The sequence below is a fragment of the Eubalaena glacialis genome, chromosome 1, assembly GCF_028564815.1.
Source record: "Eubalaena glacialis isolate mEubGla1 chromosome 1, mEubGla1.1.hap2.+ XY, whole genome shotgun sequence".
Lineage (NCBI taxonomy): Eukaryota > Metazoa > Chordata > Mammalia > Artiodactyla > Balaenidae > Eubalaena > Eubalaena glacialis.
In genome coordinates, this window is record NC_083716.1 from 188,559,095 (window position 1) to 188,581,363 (window position 22,269).

Consider the following 22,269-nt stretch of genomic DNA (forward strand, 5'->3'; position numbering starts at 1 on the left):
CATGCCATTTAGTTCCACTTGCTTTGCACAGTATATTCCCTCCACAAGGAAACAACTCCTCCAGGATTACAATTCTCCTCCTTTCCTCGGTAAGCTTTTAGAGGAAGTTTAGTGGGACAACCTAGTGTCAGCCTCCTTCTCCCTTTCTCCTTCCTCCCCCACCCTCAGCTGCCCTCACCTCTCCAACTATTCTCTAGGCTGCATCTGATATTTATAGTCTCCCTCATCTATTAACCTCTTCTATTAGAGTTCACCCACCCTTGACAATCAATGGGTAGTCAGCTGGTCTCCAGCACTTACTTGGTGGATGACCCAGGCCCCTTTCCCTGAGGGGGTCTGGGCCCATAGTTGCTGTGCCCTTCTCAGGTTGTGGCTTCTGCACATGTCCATTTACCATTAAAATTGGTTAGAGCAATACCAGGAACCCCCTTCCCTTCACCCTCTTCTCTAAGCAGCTCACTTGTGTGCCAAATGTATTATATTTAATGTGCCATTAAAAACCTACAGGATGTAGAGTTGTGGGGATGGGAAGAACAAGTTCCCCAAATGGGTCATTGGAAGTGATAATAAACATAGTCCCTTCTCCTTGCAGCCCTTAGTTCCCAGATCCACGTATTTTCCCTTGGGGAATACAGCAGCACATAATGGTTGATGATTTAGGGTGTGCTCTTGATTCCGTAGGATGAAGGTATATACCACATTCTTGCACAGTATAATTTCCAACTTTCCACCTTAGGTGTACACTTTCAAAAAGCCATTCCATCACTATCAGGCCGGCAGAATCAGGGTGGTAAAATGTGATAGGACCAGTGAATCTCATGGTCAGATGCCTACTGTCACACCTCATTTGATGTAAAGTGCATTGCTTGGCCCAATGAAATTTATGTAGGATCACATATTGGTAGATCAAACATTTTGTTTGCTCATGGATAATGGTGCAGCCTATGAGTCTAATGAGCAGGAAAGGCAATCATATAGAGAACACCACTCAAAATTTCTGCCTCTCGAGATTTCACAGACACAGTGTCATCAACTTTGTCTAGTTGGCCCCCTCAAGGTACGGTGCCATATTAGAGGGCAGCATTAGTCTTGCTGCTGGTAGGTTAGATGATAGGCAGCAGCAGCATTAGGTCTGCTCTGGTGAGTCCACGTTGTTGGGCTCATGCCCAGCCTCCATCCCTGTCTCCATAGTTTCTCCTGTATAAACCCTTTGTGCAACACTGGAGTGACTTTCAACAAAGACTGGCTAAGTTATTCTACATGGTTATTTAGTGCCCCTTCAACAGATTCTCTCTGGTGGGCATTTTGATGTGAATCAAAGATATCCACACTTTATGCCCATGTTTATATGTCAATTCACATGCCTCTTCTCGAAAACTCTCTCTCACTCTTCTTTCTCCTTCCAAGCCCCTGAACAATTAACCAAACCGTTTGTCACTGCTAATGAGTTCATGTATAATCTTATATCAACCTGCTTCTCTTCTGACACAAAACAGATAATCATGCACACACCCAAACCTCTGCCAATGGTGAGAGACTGTCCCTCACTGCTGTCTTTCAAGGCTACCCTGAGTGAGGCTTTTGGGCGAAAGTCCAAATTGTGTATCAGTTGTCTACTGTTGTATAACAAACTACCCCCAAACCAAGTGGTTTAAAACAACAACAGTTTATTATTTCTTAAAGTGAGATGACAAACATGGCCAAGGATGGAGACAAATGAAATGGAATGAAGGTGAGTCATAAAATGAGGACGTCTAGTACAGTGATCGTGATACCACCATCAACAAACAATGGCATGACGTGGGATAGAGACTGAGCTAGACAATAAAGTTTTAAATAAACATAGGAGATAAAGAAGAAACAATCTTTATGCTTCCTACTAAACAAAACCAGAATTCCTTACCTTTGTCTTCAGGCCTCTCCTCACTTTAGACTCTCTTTTCCTGTTAAATATTCTCCTCCGGTGCCAATTTTAAAAGACCCTATCAGAAACCATTGTGAGGAAACGGCCTTCTACCTACTGCCTTCATGTTATTCCTTCATCCTGGAGTTTCCCTCCTACTCCATCACACCCCAACCCTTTGTGAAATACTTAATTACTTTTTCTGATCCAACTCAAATTCTTTTTCCGAAGTAAGTGAGGACATACGTAAACAAACAAATGGAGCCTCCATGAAGAAACTCTTGTCAAGAATAAACCTTCCCTCCCCTGAACCCACTGAAATCCTTAAAAGCAGTGTCCAACCCTTACTGACCTTTATACTGCTGCACAAAGCACGTACAGGTGTTTACAGTTTAATGATTGAATGACTCAGCACCTTCATGCTTAGGCCATACAGCTTTGTATGATACTTTGGAGTCATTTATCATTTCTATAAGTTAAAATCTCTTTGAAGCCAGAGACCAGGTCATAATTTTGATTTTCCTAGCATGTGGCAAAGTGTCGTGACACTTAGTATCAAAATGTTTAAGTTAATTTGTTATGGGAATTACTGCTAATCAAGGACACGTGAAAAGGGAAGGTGCTCTGTTATAAGAACAGCCTCAGTGGATTCCATGAATCCACTTTTGAAGGTGGAATGGCCCTTTAGAGATGTCTTGAGAATCAAGGTAAGGGGGATGAATCTTTGTATTCTGTATGACCCAGGCATTGAATGTCTGCTCCATCCCAGGAAGAGGGCATAACTTTGAGTGAAGCCACTTCCTTGAGCCAGGGGCAATTCCTGAAGAACACAGCTGTGAGCTGTCAGCATCCAAAATTCCAGTCAACTTGGAGAGAACTTGGTTCTAGAAGGGGATGTGGGTGGTGCACAACAGCATCAAATACAGCATCCTGAGGGGGAAATGGAGCCTCTTGCTCACCTTCTGTACAAATCCTCTTCTGAGGTGTGGGTGAAAAAACAGGACTGAATTTACTTTTGGCACCTAAGCCTCAAACTCCTCTGTGAGCCCAAACAACTCTTTTTTTTTTTTTTTCTTTGAGAATTTGAATTGGCACCTGAGCTATTTATTTCTGACTCTGCCCTGTCACTTGGATACTAGGAAGGTTTTTCACACTCACCTATACAGTGCTAGTCACTCGTGCCAATACCGCTGCTACCCCAGCCTAATCAGGCAGGGTCTTCCTGCATCAGCAGCCATCTCTGTGGCATATTGCTTTCTGGGTGTTATACAGTTGTCCCTAGCCAGAAGATCACAGCTTTAGAGAATATGGGCCTGAAAAAAAAATTCCCACCAGCGTCCTCTATCATCTTTTCCACTCTCAGAATCAAGGCTGACTTTTGGGTTAATGACTTCTACATACAAGGAAGGAGCATCAGCTTCTGTTGTTTTCAGCCCTTACATGCATGATCTCTGCCTCCTACAAGAAGATGGAGCCAGAGTATCTATTGGGCAATTTTGCTTGCAGGGATTAGTTGTCTCCTTGGTTCCTCCTTGTTTTCTGCTCTTAGTTTCTGGATGGCTAAGGAAAGTCTCCCATAGCAAGTGTTGTTTGCTTTGAAATACCCATCTTTTCTATAACAAAATTTTAAAGGCGGGGGGAGGAAGATACTTCCACCTGGCAACCTATGCATTAAAAATGTACCATATAAATGAGTAGCTCCTAAGTTAAAGGTGGATGGTCCCAGCTGTTCTCTCTGAGATCAGACTTCATACACTAAGTTAATGGACACAGTCTCTCACCAGGTTTTCTGAGTTTTAGACCCGAGCTGGAAGTTGGAAACAACTTCCTGGGACCTTACTTACAGGGAAGTTGATTTTACTGGGAAGGCTGTTAAACCAGCAACCTCGGCTGCAACTCCCCAAGTCTCTACTAAGGTCTCCAGTTCAAGTCTGCCATTTGGTTGGGTTCCATCAAGACAGCATATGTCACCTTTCTCTCTCCTCTTCTTGAATAAATCTTTACTAACAAGGCGAATTTAGATCTCCCATTCTAAAGCTTCTCCAATAATGCCTTACTGTATGTCGCTCTTGTAATAACATGCTTTGACTGAATCTGATTTTCCAAACTGTTCAATAGCACCTTGTCATATGGCTCATTGCAAAAGACTCTCTAGCATTAACACATTTCCAGAGAACTTTTCTCCTTCCTGTTGGTGCATGGTAGGGGAGCAGATGTACCAGTCTCTGCAACTTTCAACATTATCAAGTACACCTGTCGATGCTGTCAAGTATTTCGTCACAGAGGTGAAGCTCTGGCAGGACTGAGAACACGTGTACCTCCTAATGCCAAGCCTGTAAATTTTCTTTTAATCTCCCTCACATCTCTGCCTCTGAAACCTGCCACTATTGCAACACAGCATGCTCTCTTCAAACTCACAATCCCGCTGTCTGTTCCCTAAAATTGGACTGCTTGAGAATGCAAGCTATTGTATGGTTAACAAATTAGCAGCCTCTGCTGGGGATTCCAAAGCTTGCTAACAAATGATTCAACGGTAGATGTCCTACATCTGGGGGACTCTGTCTAAACAAATGGAGGTTGGTAGGGGACTTTGGTCAGGCAAACTCACAATGGCCATGTACACACTTCCCCTTCCAAACGGAATGTTATATTTTAGAGTCTGCTGAGGTAAACTTCAAAGAAAATATCCTCATTTGAAACTTGGGTTGGTTTTGGCTTATGTAATGGTATGATAACTTGCTTTTTGCTTAAAATATTCAATCTTGTACAGTGTATCCCTATACAAAAACTGAAAATTTGACCTAAGAGCAGATCTCTACTTTGGGTTCCCTATGAGACTGTTTAAAATTCTCAGAAGGGCTGTTGCTCAACTGAAAATAGAGATGCCGTGAGGCACATCCTATAAATCCATAAAAGGCTTTTGAAAGGGTCTCTGAGAAATCACCTTAAATCTTTCTAGGTCTTAAGAAAGGATTTTACAGTTATACATTTTGCTTCATATTTACCCTAAGACCATGATTCCTGACAGCACCCTGGATTTACTCTTTGCCCTGAGGCTCTTTTTTACTTTTGAGAGTCTTCTTCTGGGAGAGACTAGGGATGAGAATTGGTTTTAGTTTTAAACCTAGCAAAGCAAGGGCCATTTTTACTTGTTCTACATTCTGCTTGAAAATGGAATAATTTCTATTTTAACTCATATCTCTTTATCTTCATTTTATGATAGTAGCTAGAAAACCTTGTCACTTTCAACATTTAGCCTAGAAATATCCTTATCCAGATCAATTAGTTCACTAGGTGCAGTTCTATATTCTGCAGTGATAGTTTTCATAAACTTCCCACCACTACATATCCAAGGTCTTCTATCTTCCAGCCCCCAATAACATTTCACTCACTCTCCTTCAAGCCTTCATTGACAGTCACTTTGATGCTCACTGGTCCTGGTAACACCCTACTTCCAGGTAACAAAATCTGTTACTTTTGCTACATAGCAAATCCACCTAAAACCTACTTATATAAAACATTCATTTCATTTTGCTCATGATTTTGTCTGACAGGAATTTTAGGAAGGGTTCAGCTGGGCAAATCCTGCCTGGAGTCTTTCATGCAGCTGTTGTCAAATGTTGGCCAGGGCTACAGTCTTCTGAAGGCTCAGCTGGGCTGGATGTCCAAGAAGGCTCCCTCTCATGGCTGGCAGTCGACACTAGCTGTCAACTGGGAGCTGAGCTCTGCTGTCCACTGAAGCACATACAGGTGGCCCCTAAATCTGGCTTAGTTTCCTCACATCTTGGAAGCTTTGGGTAGTTGGAATTCTAACACAGCAACTCAGGGCTTCAAGTGTGAGTGTTCACTGAGGTTGGATGAGTTTCTGTAAATGTACTTTTTACATATCATACAAAGTTACAGACAGGAAAAAGGCCTTAAAAGCCTTCATTATTGTCCCTTAACACCCCTACCTAACAAGTTACCATATTTACAAGTAGAAATATCTTCTAAGAAATGTCAGGCATCTTGTTTGAATCCTCTGAAACAAAACAATTTCTGTGATGCACGTAGAGTTATGCCAAGAAGTCCATCTGCCAGCCAGAATTTCATCCTTTAAATACCTTGTTATGGCAGCACAAAAGAACACAATGAGCTTTGTTTAGAGTGTCAGTCTTCCATCTCTGGGCTAAAAGGATTAGGTCTAAATTGCACATCATTACATAAGACCACATGAAAATGTTTGCTTCTTTTGTCCTTAAAAGTACTTCATGGTGTTTTATAAAAAGCCCAAAAAAATGTTAATTGAACTAAAGAAATCTATTCAGAAGGTCATAAGCAGTAGATTTGCCAGGCATTCTAATTTATGTTATTATTTGTTTAACACACAAAAGTCAGGGGAATTTTCAAATATAATCATTTGTTGGATATGGCAGGGGGTTGAGGAGAGCTCATATAGCGTGATGATTCAAAGTAAGTATTTTGGAGTCAGATCTGGTTTTAGCCTCTCTGGTTAATAAGTATGACTAGAAAATTTACTTAACCTCTCTGTGGCTCATTTCCCTCATTTGTAACATGGAGATAAAAGTATTCACCTTCTAAGGTTGTTTTAAGGGTTAAATGAAATAACACATGTAATTTACTTACCAGGGCTTGGCACACAGTAGATATATAGTTAACAAGTCAGATAAGAGTGAGCATACACTTTCAATAGGTCGTGTGTGTGTGTGTGTGTGTGTGTGTGTGTGTGTGTGTGAGTGTGTGTATGAAAGAGAGAGAGGGAGAAGGGAGAAGTGGAGAAGGAGAGGGAGGCAGGAAGGCAGAGAGAGAGAATGAGGGAAATCGAGGGAGAGGGAGAGAGAATATTTTGGGAAGGGCATATAGATAACATTGTTGGAAATGCAGTATACATGTGATGGTTATTTGTTAATGCTAATTTACTTGTTGAAGAGATTTTGAATTTTGAAGATGTTGGAATGGAAAAGGAATGGAATGTCAGGAAGTATTTGGAGATTATCTGACTTTGAGAGAGTCACTTGTCTCCTGTACACAGGACAATGCAGGAAGTTGGAAACATTTCTCACCTCCTCCTCCCCCTTCTGTTCTCATGTCAGTTCTAATTTTGTACCCAGCCCCTCTCCCGGCACTTCTATGCACCTGCGGTCAGAGGTTGTCCTTTGAACAAGACTCAGCTGTCCACTAGGTGAAACAGTTGGAAAGCCACTAGGCCATTACAATGTCACTGCAAATAACTTAGAGGTATTTTCATATTATTATGGGAGAAAAGCCCAGTCTAATATACAAACAAAAGCGAACTTTCCTAAGGAACAAGAGTTGCGGAAGGAGTGAAAGAAAGATTTTGAGGTAGGCAAGGCCTTTCCTCGCTTTTCAGATGAACTGGTGAGGTCATTCCTGTTTTAATCTGTTGAGTTAGGCCATTTGGAAGAAATGCACTTTGCAATATAATGCGGTAATCTTGCCATTATTAATTAGAATAATAAGTTCCATTGCTTAAGGCTTATTTCTATAGTGGTTTTGCTCAAAAAGTAATGTTCAGCTTAGCCATGTAAGTAAAAAAAAATAGGGTATCAGTGGCCAATTTCCAGGTTTTTCAAAAAAAATAGAATTTTTATTTTACATTAATACAGGTCTGTTCAAAAGCAATTCTGTTAACACCCTTCAAATAACCTTTTAAAATATTACTTATGAATCTATGCACCTTGATAAAATGTTTCCTGTTTTTCATTTCCCCAAGGCTAAAGTGACACAATTATTAGCTTTTGATAGGGTTAAACAATAACTACCCATGCTTACCTTTGTGAAAGAATGGAAAATAAATATACCTTGAAGCGTTGTAACGGTTGAAAAGATTCCCATACTTCAGTTCCTTCTTATGTTTCTTTTTCCTAGAACAGCACAGAGAGATTTAAATGAATCTTCTAAATAATTTTCTCCTCTACTTCTCATGCTGAGTAAAGTCCTTTCTGTCTCTAAATGTTAACAATATCATCCTTTTTAATGGGGACCCTCTTTAATCCTGTGTAGTAGTAGTTACAGTGTACCAGGAACATTCTATCAATAGATGCTGGGGATATACCAGTAAACAAAACAGATAAAAATTCCTGCCATTATAGAGTCTATGGTCTAGTGGGGACAGAAAATGAACACTGTAAGTATCGAATGTGGTAATAAATGATAGAAAATTAAGTCAGGAAGGGAATAGGGAGTGTCAGTGGGGTTGGGCAGGGGTTGTGGTTTCAGATAGGGTGGTCAGAGAAGGGTTCTTGAGAAGATGACATCTAAGGAAAGATGTGAAGGAAGTAGAGGAGATGCTGTGTTTTAAAGAATAGTGGGCAGGCCAAGTAGAGTCAGTTAAGGGGAGAACAGTAAGAAATGAGAGGTAAGAGGGGCCCAGTCTGGTAGTCTATTGTAAGGACTTTGACTTTTATTACATTAAATGTCGTTACAAGTAGGAAATGGGAAGCCATTACAGGTATGTCTACATCTTCTGCCTCTCAAGATTCATTCTTCACCCTGCTCTATCCTATTCTCTGGCTCAGGGAAGCTGAGTTGTATTTTCCTATTTTTCCTCAGGACCAATCACATTTCTCCCTTTCGGTTACCTTCCTCCTCTTTCAATTATCCAAGTGTTCCCTCTGTCAGAGAAGCAGAGACCCAACTACCTGTATTTCTCAACAGCAGCCCTAAGCCCACTGTTGCCAGTGCCGGGAGCCTACCTAAAATACATATCTCTTGGCTTCCCTCAAGACGTTCAATCAGTATCTCTGGGATTGGGGTCCAAGAATCTGCATGTTTAACAAGTTTCCCAGGTCAGTTCTTTCTTACTGGAGGCTGAAAAACTAGAATCCTGGATTATGGAAACCTTACCCTTCTGATGGGAATTTGGGCAGTTCCTTATACGGTCCTCAATTTTTTTCTTAGCTCCAAAAATGAGAACTCAGAAATATTCAGTTTGACTGACTGTACTCTGCTAAACTTTTATTTCTATTTTTAGTCAATGCTTATAAAATATTTTGTAAAATATTTCATCATTACTGTCCGTAAAAATTATTTTGCAGAGTCCTCATCAACATGTGTCATGAGATTTAGTGTCTTGCTTGCAAATTTATAAGCTGTAGAAGGATTACCTGTGACTTCTATATTTTTTGTGTAAGAGCATTGATTTTATTTTTATTTAAATTTTAGTATTTCCCATGATGAATCATTTTTCAACATTATATTGAATTAGAAATAAAGGTACTCGAAAGTTACTAATAAATGCTATATATCATGCTATGTTTTGTGTTGTTTGAATTGGTAGCACTGAACTTTGAGGACTTTCTCAGAGTTACGGAAGGGAAATGACTCTATGACTTAGACTGTTATAGAATTTGTGATGAGGAATTCACACTTCCCAGTAGCTTATGCAGCACTGTTTTCACATTACATCCAATCTTCTGTGAAGAGAGACACTAGATTGATGTTTTCCAGAGTATTTCTGTTACTCTCCAGAGTTAGGTACTTTTAAACAAATATTGGCCTTTCAGTTTGTTTGCACATTTCATAGGTAATTTCCCCTGTGCCAGAATTTGCTATTTCAAGATATTGAGGCAAACAAGACTGCTAGAAATAAAAAACAAGGGAGGCACTTTCATGTACCAAGCATATGATGGTAAATATCTACTCGAGTAGCTGAATCCAATCCCTCCAAAGAAGATTGGTTCATTTGGTCTCTTAGAATAATGTTGAACTTTTTCCTAGCAGAGATATGGCGTGGTATTCGATTGAGGAAGCTGCACAGAGCATTCGGCCAAGACCTAAGGTTAAGCCTGCCTTTTAAGCTGGAGAGGATCAGATGGAGTCTTTATGGCCACTCTGGATGGACTGTGTTTACAGCGAATACTGAAAAGCATGCATTTCCTCTCAAATACTAGGATCTGCAGCTGCTGGTTAAAAATACATCCAAATGGATGCCAAAAGCTGAAGCAATGGTCCATACATTTTAAGAATATAAGAAGAAAAGCTTGTGATTCTTTTATAATTGCATTGCACATAATAAAATGTCTTAGAAAAGATTCTTGCAGAATTTCTGCTTCTCTATGCATTTGGTTAAATTAAATCAATCTGTTCAACAGGAATGAATTTTTCAGAAAGATAAAGAGATTTTTAACTTTTCAAAATAATTGTGCATTTTTCTTTGTTAGTGAAAAAGGCATACAAAAGCTCTAAATATTAGACATATTAGATGATAAATGAGGTTTTATCTATAAAAAAAGGAAGAAGAGTAATTTTTTTTTAAAATGTCAATTCAATGAACCAGTATTTTCTAATGATCAATTTTTTTTAATTAATTTATTTATTTTATTATTTATGGCTGTGTTGGGTCTTCGTTTCTGTGCGAGGGCTTTCTCTAGTTGTAGCAGGTGGGGGCCACTCTTCATCGCGGTGCGCGGGCCTCTCACTATCGCGGCCTCTCTTGTTGCGGAGCACAGGCTCCAGACGCGCAGGCTCAGTAATTGTGGCTCACGGGCCCAGTTGCTCCGCGGCATGTGGGATCTTCCCAGACCAGGGCTCGAACCCGTGTTCCCTGCATTGGCAGGCTGATTCTCAACCACTGCGCCACCAGGGAAGCCCAAGAAGAGTAATTTTATATTATATGCCTCAAGAGCCTTTTTTTTACATTACTTTAGATTTTTATGTAAGGATTACATAGGATTTTGGAAATCCTAAATCTGAAAAGGACCTTGAAAGTTATTTAGTTCAGAAATGCTAACAACAACAACAATGATAATATAGCTAACCTTTGAGCACTTACCATTTGCTGGGCACTGTTTTAAGAAGCTTTACATATGTAATCTTAGTCAATCCTCAAAATAACCCTATGATGTAAATATTATTAACTTCATTTGACAGATAAGGGAACTGAGACACAAAATGTTTAACAAATCTGCCTGAGGTCATGGAGATAGCAAGTGGAAGAGTCAGTTAGAAAGCTGAAGAAACACTTACAAAATTATCCCAGCCAGTTCTGTCCATGGAAAGTGTACACAGCTGTCAAGGAATGTGATCTGAAGGTGCCAGAAGGTCTACCCAAATACATCACCTTCAACAGTTTACGACACTGCCTCAAGTTCTCACCAACAGAGAAAGTGCTTTGTGTGAAGATAATCCCTCCAAAAGGTTATATTTTAAAAAATATTACCTAAGAAGAATTGCCCATTAATGATAGCACGACCAGATTGACACATTTTAGGGAGAATTGGATGATAAAAGGAAAAAAGAAAGGAGCTGTTGAAAGTAAACACCATAACAGACACTCTTGGTCAATCTTGGCAAAATGGTGGGGGTGGGGGGAGGGAATGAAGACAAAATTCATCCAATTTGGCTTTAGTTGGATAGTTTGATATGGAAATTATCTATCTTAAAATGTCTTCTCATTTGGGAGATAGTCATACTTGATAGTTAAAATTTTACCATTTGCACTGCTAAAGTTTGATTAACAGCAAAAATTATCTCTGTATTACATATTTTCCTTACCACTTGCCTTTTTGAACAGAGATTCTTAAATAAGTGTCCCACATACAGACCCCTATTAATATATTAAATTTCAAGTATGTATGGAAGAATGCAAAGCACCCTAAGAAGATTATCCAAAGAGTTCATCAGATTCTCACAAGTACAGTTGGTCTTCCATATCTGTGGGTTCTGCATCCATAGATGCAACCAGCCACAGATCAAAAATATTTGAAGAAAAAAATTCCAGAAAGTTCCAAAAAGCAAAACTTGAATTTGCTACGTGCCTGGCAACTATTTACACAGCATTTACATTGTACTTCCAACTATTTCCATAGTATTTATATTGTATTAGGTATTATAAGTAATCTAGAGAAGATTTAAAGTATATGGAAAGATGTGCATAGGTTGTGTGTAAATACTATGCCATTTTACATAAGGGACTTAAGCATCCATGGAGTTTGTTATTCTCAGTGGGGGGTGGGGGGTAGGGGGCTGGAACAAACCCCCCCAAGGACGACTGTATATATGAATCACCCAAAATAGTTAAATCAGCACAAAATTAACCTACCCCAGCGGCACTTCCTACCTATCACCTAAAATTAATGCCTGCTGGAGGTGGTCTTTAACAACGGAGAGACTATAGCATACAACTGTTTTGAATTATGTATCCTAGTGAGCATCCAGGGCTACATTCAAGCTGTTTTAGAAAGCAACATATGGTATGCAAAATGGTAGGCAGGATAACATTACATACCACTGGTTTGCTAGAATTATCTTTCACCTTTTCACTATGTTGCTGCAACAATAAATGCAACTCTTCAGGACTGGGGTTTTAGGTAAATAATGCAACAAGGAAGTGAGAAAGGTAGGTCAATGAAAGTTCTTAGCAAAGGGTTAGGCAAATAGAATGGGCAGTCAATTAATTAAAATGCTTTTCAAAATGAACAGACTGACCTGGCTTTCTTGGTGAGCTATTACCAGGTTCTTTTGAGTTCTTAAAACATTTTCTTTACTCTCTGTTTCACAACAAACGTGGGCCAATTGCTGTGAGTTAATTGAAAAGGATTGTTTCCTAGTTGCCAAGAAACGGCGCTTTCTTACATTATGCAGGCCATTATGTGCACAGATCAAGCTTCCTGATTTTTCTTTCAGGGTTTAAGAATATTGGCTGCTGTGATTTAGTTGTCCCTTGAGCAGAGGAGCGCAAGTCAAGAAGGATTTCAGGGGTATTGTTCCATTTCAATTTACCAGGTAAGATTTGGATTTATTTGAAAGTGCTATCTTCTCCCTTATGCTTAACTTTTCCTAAATCACTTAAATGCTTTTATGAGTGAATGGGTGAATATGAAATGATGATTTTACTTGGGATAGCTTCAAGTAAAATCGTGCTAAATTGATTTTCTTCCAGCTGAAGGTTCTGAGGGAAAAAAATTTTTTTTAAAGAGGTAGCCCTAATAATTGAGGTCTGTGAGACAGGCTCTAGAGTTTGTTTCTCATTGTTTTCAGAGTAGTAGATACAGGTAAACCAAGAAGTTGTGAGTGTATTTAGGGTTGAAATTCTAAAATCATTGCTATGGAAGCAAATATCATTATTTCTATTTGGAGAAAAGATTTCAAATCTGACTGGTTCCAGCTGAGACATGGACTTTATATTTGTTAACTTCAAAAGGAAGACTTGTTGATCTTATGTATAACTTGGTTACCTGTCTCTCTTAAAAACAAAGCTGCTCTGTTGGCTATTTTCCTCATGTTTTTGTCTTAAAGATGAAGATAAAATCAGGGTCCTATACTCAGTGTAGCTTACTAATACATATGATACAAACAAAAAATGCACCCTTCTTTCTCAGGAAGGAAAATATCATTTCTTGATTCAAGGTTAGTTGCTCCCAGGCAAAGTAGTGCTCACTGTGGGTAATAATGTGGGATAAGTGTTTGACAAGGACCCTGTGTATTGAGTTTGTTAAGTCAATTCATCCTCCCACTCTTAAAGAGTTCACACTTTCACAGGGTTAGGTTGAACTCTGTAATCCCGTGAACTTACACTCACAACATCACACAGTTTACACAGACTATACGTTGAAAATAAGCTTTGTCAAATTTGCAGGAAACCTAGTTGAGCGCTGTTATTGATCCTCTCTTTCAAAGTCATATTTTACCTCCTCTCCTGCATGGCTCTGGATTTCCTAGGAATGTATTTCCTTTACAAGGAAGATCACTGTAATGGATACAAGTCAGGTCAAATATTTGTTGTCTCATTAAGTAAGTTTCCATTTGTTCAGAGTTTGAAGACACCTGAGTATAAAGATGACCTGTGCAATATGAACCCCAGCTGATGCTGGAAAGAAAGCACTGCAGCATGCCTTTAATGATAATATGATTTGGGTTTTCCACCAGTGAACCAATACTCTGGTTAGGAAACTATTTTGTGCAATAATGCGAATCACTATCAAGGAAGGGATAGTTGAATATGACATTCAAACCATCCATTTATTTTTAACTTGTCAAATTGGAGTCTCCTTTCTTGAATTTCTATACATTTTAAACTAAAATAACAAATCACAGTATCATCAGTTATCACAAATTCATTACACTGTATTTTTTATTTATGTAGTAGTAAAATTAAGCAGCCCATTTAAATAAATGCATGGTTTGTAGTAATGTATACTTGGTGTGACTTAGTACCATTTTTGGAACAGTGCATTTCTTTCCAGGTAAGATGTAATTAAACAATTCCATTCTAGCTTACATTCCCTTTTTTAACCTTGTCAAAAAGTTCTCTTTGCCCTGACAATATACTTTTGATATTATTGGTATTATGGTGCTTAAAATATCTATGCTGGTAAAATTTTTGCCTAGTCATTTTGTATTTATTGGAGTAGGGTGACAGGTGAATATGTAGAATGGGTGGAGTAGAGCAGAAGTCAGACTGATACAATATCTTACAGGCAGATTTCTTCCCACCTAGCTCACCAGTTCTTCTTTGTCAGTATAACAGTGATTATGACATTAATAAACTATTAAATATATTTAATAGTGTAACAATAAATCTTGTTTTTATTTCTGAGTGGTATTCTTTAAAATTAAATATTAACTGATATTGATTTGCTTCTCTGTGGATTAAGAATTTTACAAAAAGAGTGATGTCCACCTAGGATGGGATGGGAATCAGTCTATAAAATTTTTGTTTAACCTTAATTAAGAAGAGACTGAATTGCACTGATAGTTTGTAGATCACAGTGACTGAAATACCATAAAATGATAGACTTCGAAAGGCACATATTGATTATTGAGTCTAATGGCTTTGAAACTTTATTTTGAGGAGTCCTACATATTCCCAAAAAGCATTATAACAGGTGAGCCTATGAAGGTAGAAGGAATAGTTAGCTGGTGGTGTAGGGAAAACAAACTGTATTATCAATCAGCCCATGCTTTTCCAGTTTGTCTGCAAGAACACAGATAGCCTAAGGGTATTTCACAAACCCTTTGTGGAAATCAAGATACACTGCATTTATAGCATTACTCTGATCTACAATTCAAGAAACTCAGTCAAATATGAGATTAATTTGACATATCTCATACCCTGCACTCAAGGTTTTTGACAGTCAATTCTTCGATTACAGGCACTCAGCATGTCTTTGATTGTTCTAGAATTATTTCAGGGATCCTTACTAAGAAGCTTATCAATTTTTTTTAACACCACCTATTTTTAAATTTTTCTGGAAATTGGGATTGTTTATTTTATGGTACAGCTCAAAATAATTTCAAAGATTTCTAAAAACATTGTGCCTTTGATAATTTTCCCATACTCTTTTGATATGAAATTTACCTAACTTTAGAAATCCAGAATAATGTATAAAGTAATACAGTGCTTTCCTACTGTTACCTACAAATGGTCTGTTTGTAATATTAGAAGATTATTTGTCTAAACAGAGAAGATTATGCAAAATATTTCAGTAATAGTAATAGAAATAGTAATATTTCTATACACAATCAGCACCAAACTTTATCTTGCTCCGATAAGCCAGAGGAGACATTCCTTTCTTTTGCTTTTAATTTTTTGTTTTTTAAACTGGGATTTTAAACTTCTCAACTGCAATGATATGATTTTTTTCTTTTAATTTATTTTTTTAAACAGCAGGTTCTTATTAGTTATCCATTTTATACATATTAGTGTATATATGTCAATCCCAATCTCCCAATTCATCACACCACCACCACCACCCTCGCCCCACCACTTTCCCCCCTTGGTGTCCATACGTTTGTTCTCTGCATCTGTGTCTCAATTTCTGCCCTGCAAACCGGTTCATCTGTACCATTTTTCTAGGTTCCACATATATGTGTTAATATATGATATATGTTTTTCTCTTTCTGACTTACTTCATTCTGTATGACAGTCTCTAGTTCCATCCACGTCTCTACAAATGAACCAGTTTCGTTCCTTTTTATGGCTGAGTAATATTCCATTGTGTGTATGTACCACATCTTCCTTATCCATTCGTCTGCCGATGGACATTTACGTTGCTTCCATGACCTGGCTATTGTAAATAGTGCTGCAGTGAACATTGGGGTGCATGTGTCTTTTTGAATTATGGTTTTCTCTGAGTATATGCCCAGTAGTGGGATTGCTGGGTCATATGGTAATTCTATTTTTAGATTTTTAAGGAACCTCCATACTGTTCTCCATAGTGGCTGTATCAATTTACATTCCCACCAACAGTGCAAGAGGGTTCCCTTTTCTCCGCACCCTCTCCAGCATTTATTGTTTGTAGATTTTTTGATTATGGCCATTCTGACCGGTGTGAGATGATATCTCATTGTAGTTTTGATTTGCATTTCTCTAATAATTAGTGATGTTGAGCAGCTTTTCATGTACTTCTTGACCATCTGTATGTCTTCTTTGGAGAAATGTCTATCTAGGTCTTCTTCCCCTTTTTGGATTGGGTTGTTTGTTTTTTTAATATGGAGCTGCATGAGCTGTTTATATATTTAGGAGATTAATCCTTTGTCCATTGATTCGTTTGCAAATATTTTCTCCCATTCTGAGGGTTGTCTTTTAGTCTTGTTCGTAGTTTCCTTTGCTGTGCAAAAGCTTTTAAGTTTCATTAGGTCCCATTTGTTTATCTTTGTTTCTATTTCCATTACTCTAGGAGGTGGATCAAAAAAGATCTTGCTGTGATTTATGTCAAAGAGTGTTCTTCCTATGTTTTCCTCTAAGAGTTTTATAGTGTCCGGTCTTACATTTAGGTCTCGAATCCATTTTGAGTTTATGTTTGTGTATGATGTTAGGAAGTGTTCTAACTTCATTCTTTTACATGTAGCTGTCCAGTTTCCCCAGCATCACTTATTGAAGAGACTGTCTTTTCTCCATTGTATATCCTTGCCTTCTTTGTCATAGATTAGTTGACCATAGGTGCGTGGGTTTCTCTCTGGGCTTTCTATCCTGTTCCATTGATCTATATTTCTGCTTTTGTGACAGTACCATATTGTCTTGATTACTGTAGCTTTGTAGTATAGTCTGAAGTCAGGGAGTCTGATTCCTCCAACTCCGTTTTTTTCCCTCAAGACTGCTTTGGCTGTTCGGGGTCCTTTGTGTCTCCATACAAATTTTAAGATTTTTTGTTCTAGTTCTGTAAAAAATGCCATTGGTATTTTGACAAGGATTGCACTGAATCTGGAGATTCCTTTGGGTAGTATAGTCATTTTCACAATATTGATTCTTCCAATCCAAGAACATAGTATATCTCTCTGTCTGTTTATATCATCTTTAATTTCATTCATCAGTGTCTTATAGTTTTCTGCATACAGGTCTTTTGTCTCTCTAGGTAAGTTTATTCCTAGGTATTTTATTCTTTTTGTTGCAATGGCAAATAAGAGTGTTTCCTTAATATCTCTTTCAGATTTTTCATCATTAGTGTATAGGAATGCAAGAGATTTCTGTACATTAATTTTGTATCCTGCTACTTTACCAAAGTCATTGATTAGCAATAGTAGTTTTCTGGTAGCATCTTTAGGATTCTCTATGTACAGTATCATGTCATCTGCAAAGAGTGACAGTTTTACTTTTTCTTTTCCAATTTGTATTCCTTTTATTTCTTTTTCTTCTCTGACTGCCATGGCTAGGACTTCCAAAACTATGTTGAATAATAGTGGTGAGAGTGGACATCCTTGTTCCTGATCTTAGAGGAAATGCTTTCAGTTTTTCACCATTGAGAATGATGTTTGCTGTGGGTTTGTCATATATGGCCTTTATTATGTTGAGGTAGGTTCCCTCTGTGCCCACTTTGTTGAGAGTTTTTATCATAAATGGGTGTTGAATTTTGTCAAAAGCTTTTTCTGCATCTATTGAGATGATCATATGGTTTTTATTCTTCAATTTGTTAATGTGGTGTATCACATTGATTGATTTGCATATATTGAAGAATCCATGCATCCCTGGATAAATCCCACTTGATCATGGTGTATGATCCTTTTAATGTGTTGCTGGAGTCTGCTAGTATTTTGTTGAGGATTTTCGCATCTATATTCATCAGTGATATTGGTCTGTAATCTTCTTTTTTTGTAGTATCTTTGTCTGGTTTTGGTATCAGGGTGATGGTGGCCTCATAGAATGAGTTTGGGAGTGTTCCTTCCTCTGCAATTATTTGGAAGAGTTTGAGACGGATGGGTGTTAGCTCTTCTCTAAATGTTTGATAGAATTCACCTGTAAGGCCATCTGGTCCTGGACTTTTGTTTGTTGGAAGATTTTTAATCACAGTTTCAATTTCATTACTTGTGCTTGATCTGTTCATGTTTTTCATTTCTCCCTGGTTCAGTCTTGGAAGGTTATACCTTTCTAAGAATTTGTCCATTTCTTCCAGGTTGTCCATTTTATTGGCATAGAGTTGCTTGTCGTAGTCTCTTAGGATGCTTTGTATTTCTGCAGTGTCTGTTGTAAATTCTCCTTTTTCATTTCTAATTTTATTGATTTCAGTCCTTTCCCTCTTCTTCTTGATGAGTCTGGCTAAAGGTTTTTCAATTGTGTTTATCTTCTCAAAGAACCAGCTTTTAGTTTTATTGATCTTTGCTATTGTTTTCTTTGTTTCTATTTCATTTATTTTTGCTCTGATCTTTATGATTTCTTTCCTTCTGCTAACATTGGGTTTTCTTTGTTCTTCTTTCTCTGGTTCCTTAGGTGTAAGGTTAGATTGTTTATTTGAGACTTTTCTTGTTTCTTGAAGTAGGCTTGTATTGCTCTAAACTTCCCTTTTAGAACTGATTTTGATGCATCTCATAGGTTTTGGATCGTCGTGTTTTCATTGTCATTTGTCTCTAGGTATTTTTTGATTTCCTCTTTGATTCCTTCAGTGATCTCTTGGTTATTTAATAATGTATTGTTTAGCTTCCATGTGTTTGTGTTTTTTACATTTTTTCCCCTGTAATTGATTTCTAATCTCATAGCGTTGTGGTCACCAAAGATGCTTGGTATGATTTCAATTTTCTTAAATTTACTGAGGCTTGATTTGTGACCCAGGATGTGATCTATGCTGGAGAATGTTCTGTGCGCACTTCAGAAAAAAGTGTAATCTGCTGTTTTTGGATGGAATGTCTGATAAATATCAGTTAAGTCCATCTTGTTTAATGTATCATTTAAAGCTTGTGTTTCCTTATTAATTTTCTGTTTGGATGATCTGTCCATTGGTGTAAGTGAGGTGTTAAAGTCTCCCACTATTATCGTGTTACTGTCGATTTCCTCTTTTATAGCTGTTAGCAGTTGCCTTATGTATTGAGGTGCTCCTATGTTGGATGCCTATGTATTTATAATTGTTACATCTGCTTCTTGGATTGATCCCTTCATCATTATGTAGTGTCCTTCCTTGTCTCTTGTAACATTCTTTATTTTAAAGTCTATTTTATCTGATATGAGTATTGCTACCCCAGCTTTCTTTTGATTTCCATTTGCATGGAATGTCTTTTTCCACCCCCTTACTTTCAGTCTGTATGTGTCCCTAAGTCTGAAGTGGGTCTCTTGTGGACACCATATATATGGGTCTTGTTTTTGTATCCATTCAGCGAACCTGTGTCTTTTGGTTGGAGCATTTAATCCATTCACATTTAAAGTAATTATCGATATGTATGTTCCTATGACCATTTTCTTAATTGTTCTGGGTTTGTTTTTGTAGGTCCTTTTCTTTTGTGTTTCCCACTTAGAGAAGTTCCTTTAGCATTTGTTGCAGAGCTGGTTTGGTGGTGCTGAATTCTCTTAGCTTTTGCTCGTCTGAAAAGCTTTTGATTTCTCCATCAAATCTGAATGAGATCCTTGCCAGGTAGAGTAATCTTGGTTGTAGGTTCTTCCCTTTCATCACTTTAAATATGTCATGCCACTCCATTCTGGCTTGTACAGTTTCTGCTGAGAAATCAGCTGTTAACCTTATAGGAGTTCCATTGTATGTTATTTGTCATTTTTCCCTTGCTGCTTTCAATAATTTTTCTTTGTCTTTAATTTTTGCCAACTTGATTACTGTGTGTCTCGGCATGTTTCTCCTTGGGTTTATCCTGTATGGGACTCTCTGTGCTTCCTTGACTTGGGTGGCTATTTCCTTTCCCATGTTAGGGAAGTTTTCAACTGTAATCTCTTCAAATATTTTCTCGGGTCCTTTCTCTCTCTCTTCTCCTTCTGGGTCCCCTATAATGCAAATGTTGCATTTAATGTAGTCCCAGAGATCTCTTAGGCTGTCTTCATTTCTTTTCATTCTTTTTTCTTTATTCTGTTCCACAGCAGTGAATTCCACCATTCTGTGTTCGAGGTCACTTATCTGTTCTTCTGCCTCAGTTATTCTGCTATTGATTCCTTCTAGTGTAGTTTTCATTTCAGTTATTGTATTGTTCATCTCTGTTTGTTTGCTCTTTAATTCTTCTAGGTCTTTGTTAAACATTTCTTGCATCTTCTCAATCTTTGCCTCCATTCTTTTTCCGAGGTCCTGGATCATCTTCACTATCATTATTCTGAATTCTTTTTCTGGAAGGTTGCCTATCTCCACTTCATTTAGTTGTTTTTCTGGGGTTTTATCTTGTTCCTTCATCTGGTACATAGCCCTCTGCCTTTTCATCTTGTGTGTCTTTCTGTGAATGTGGTTTTTGTTCCACAGGCTGCAGGATTGTCAATGATATGATTTTTGAATCACTCTTATAAGTTCCTTTTTCCATGTTTGCTTTTAAGTATTTCTTTCTTTTTTTTTCATTCTTATCAATTTATTTGGCAGAGATTTAAAACAAAGTTTGACAAAACAAGGTATTTTTGAGGAAACTAAATTTCTATTAGGAGAGGAAAACAGAATAACCCTCATGGAGAGCAATCAGTCAATGTCACAAAAATTACAAATGTCACTCCAGCAATTGCTACCTGTTTATAAATTATGAAATTATGATTTAAATTATGAAATATTTATATAATAAAATAGTATGCATCCCTATAAAGGAATGAAGAAACTCTATATGTGTAGTTGAAGAATCTTCAAGATATGCCGTTAAATGAAAAAAATCAAAGTGCAGAACAAGTGTGTGGTGTACAACCATTTATACTAAAAACATATTTTAAATATGTGATTTTATATTCATAAAATACCTTTGATAGAACACACAAGAAACTGGTAATGGTAGTTGTCTCTGAGAAGGGGAACAGAATAGCTGGGTGTTCCAGTTATCTATAACCCAGAACTTAGCAGCACAAAACCACATCTATTTTATCACACTCACAGATTCTGTGGGTCAAGAATTTGGCTAGGGCACAGTGCAGGGGATGGGGGCAACTTATCTCTGGTCATTGATGTCTGGAGCTCCAGCTGTGAAGAACTGATTGGCAGCATGTGACTTGAATGGCCAGAGCCTGACACATCTGAAGACTGTTCACTCCCTGTCTGGCACCCAGGCTGCCGACTCAGCTGGCACTGTTAACCAGGGTGCCTACAAGCAATCTCTCCAAGTGACTGGAGCTCCCTCACAGCATGGTGGCCTCAGAGTAATTAGACCTCCTATGTGGCAACTCAGGGCTCCAAGAGCAAGTGTTCCAACAAGCAAGGCACACGCTGCATGGCTTTTACGACTAGCCTCCAAAATCATATCCACTGTCCCCTACTGGTTGAAGCAGTCACAAACCATATTTGGTTTATCCATTCATCTCTCGGTGTGCTTATAAGTATTTCTAAAACCTGAGAATACTGTCTATCTTTTCTTCCTTCCTTTTGAGCAGTTATTCTCAATTTGGCAATGTCTGAAGATATTTTTTGGTTGCACAACAGAGGGGGTGTGGTACTCCCAACATCTGGTGGGTAGAGGCCAGGGTTGCTGCTAAACGTCTCACAATGTACAGGATACTCCCTAGAACAAAGAAGTATCAGATTCCAAATGCCAATAATGCTGAGACTGAGACTGGCTAAATACATGATTATGGGTTAGAGTTTTTGTTTTCAAAAATCTGAAATCTCATGTGCCTTCATTCCTTTTATTTATAATATTGGCCTACAGAATCACACCTAATTTTTAATTGAACTTTCTGGAATCTGCCTATATAAAGTCTAGGAATCATGATCTAACTGGATTTTCCAGTTTTCCCTTCCTTGATTATTACCAGAATAAACATGACAATGGTCACATTATCTTTAAACTCATGTCACGTCCATATTACTAAATAGTGCTTTGTCTGAATGACTTGTACAATATTTCCCTCATTGCTTCTACTTGTGAATAAAGAAGGACTCATTAAGGCAAGACAATAATATCATCTGTTTAACTGTTGTGCTCCCGATTTCATGTCCAAAGTCACTCTTCAATAACCATTCATTCATTCTATAGACATTTATTGAGCATCTATCATGTTCCAGAAACTGTTTTAGTTG

At 38.0% G+C, this 22,269-nt stretch overlaps 1 protein-coding gene and 1 long non-coding RNA gene across 4 annotated transcripts in view; one reads left to right on the forward strand and one right to left on the reverse strand.

Moving 5' to 3' along the window:
- The window catches only part of LOC133099286 (uncharacterized), a 137,110-nt gene extending 129,354 nt beyond the window's left edge, over positions 1-7,756 (reverse strand). The window contains exon 1 of the long non-coding RNA XR_009702314.1: positions 7,697-7,756. This is a non-coding gene — a long non-coding RNA (uncharacterized LOC133099286). The remainder of the gene's footprint in view (positions 1-7,696) is intronic.
- Positions 7,757-12,559: 4,803 nt separating this feature from the next.
- Positions 12,560-22,269, forward strand: part of ITPRID2 (ITPR interacting domain containing 2) — a 103,350-nt gene continuing 93,640 nt past the window's right edge. For all 3 annotated transcript variants that reach the window (XM_061185557.1, XM_061185535.1, XM_061185547.1), the window contains exon 1: positions 12,560-12,649. The gene's annotated coding sequence lies outside the window, so the exon portion shown is untranslated. The remainder of the gene's footprint in view (positions 12,650-22,269) is intronic.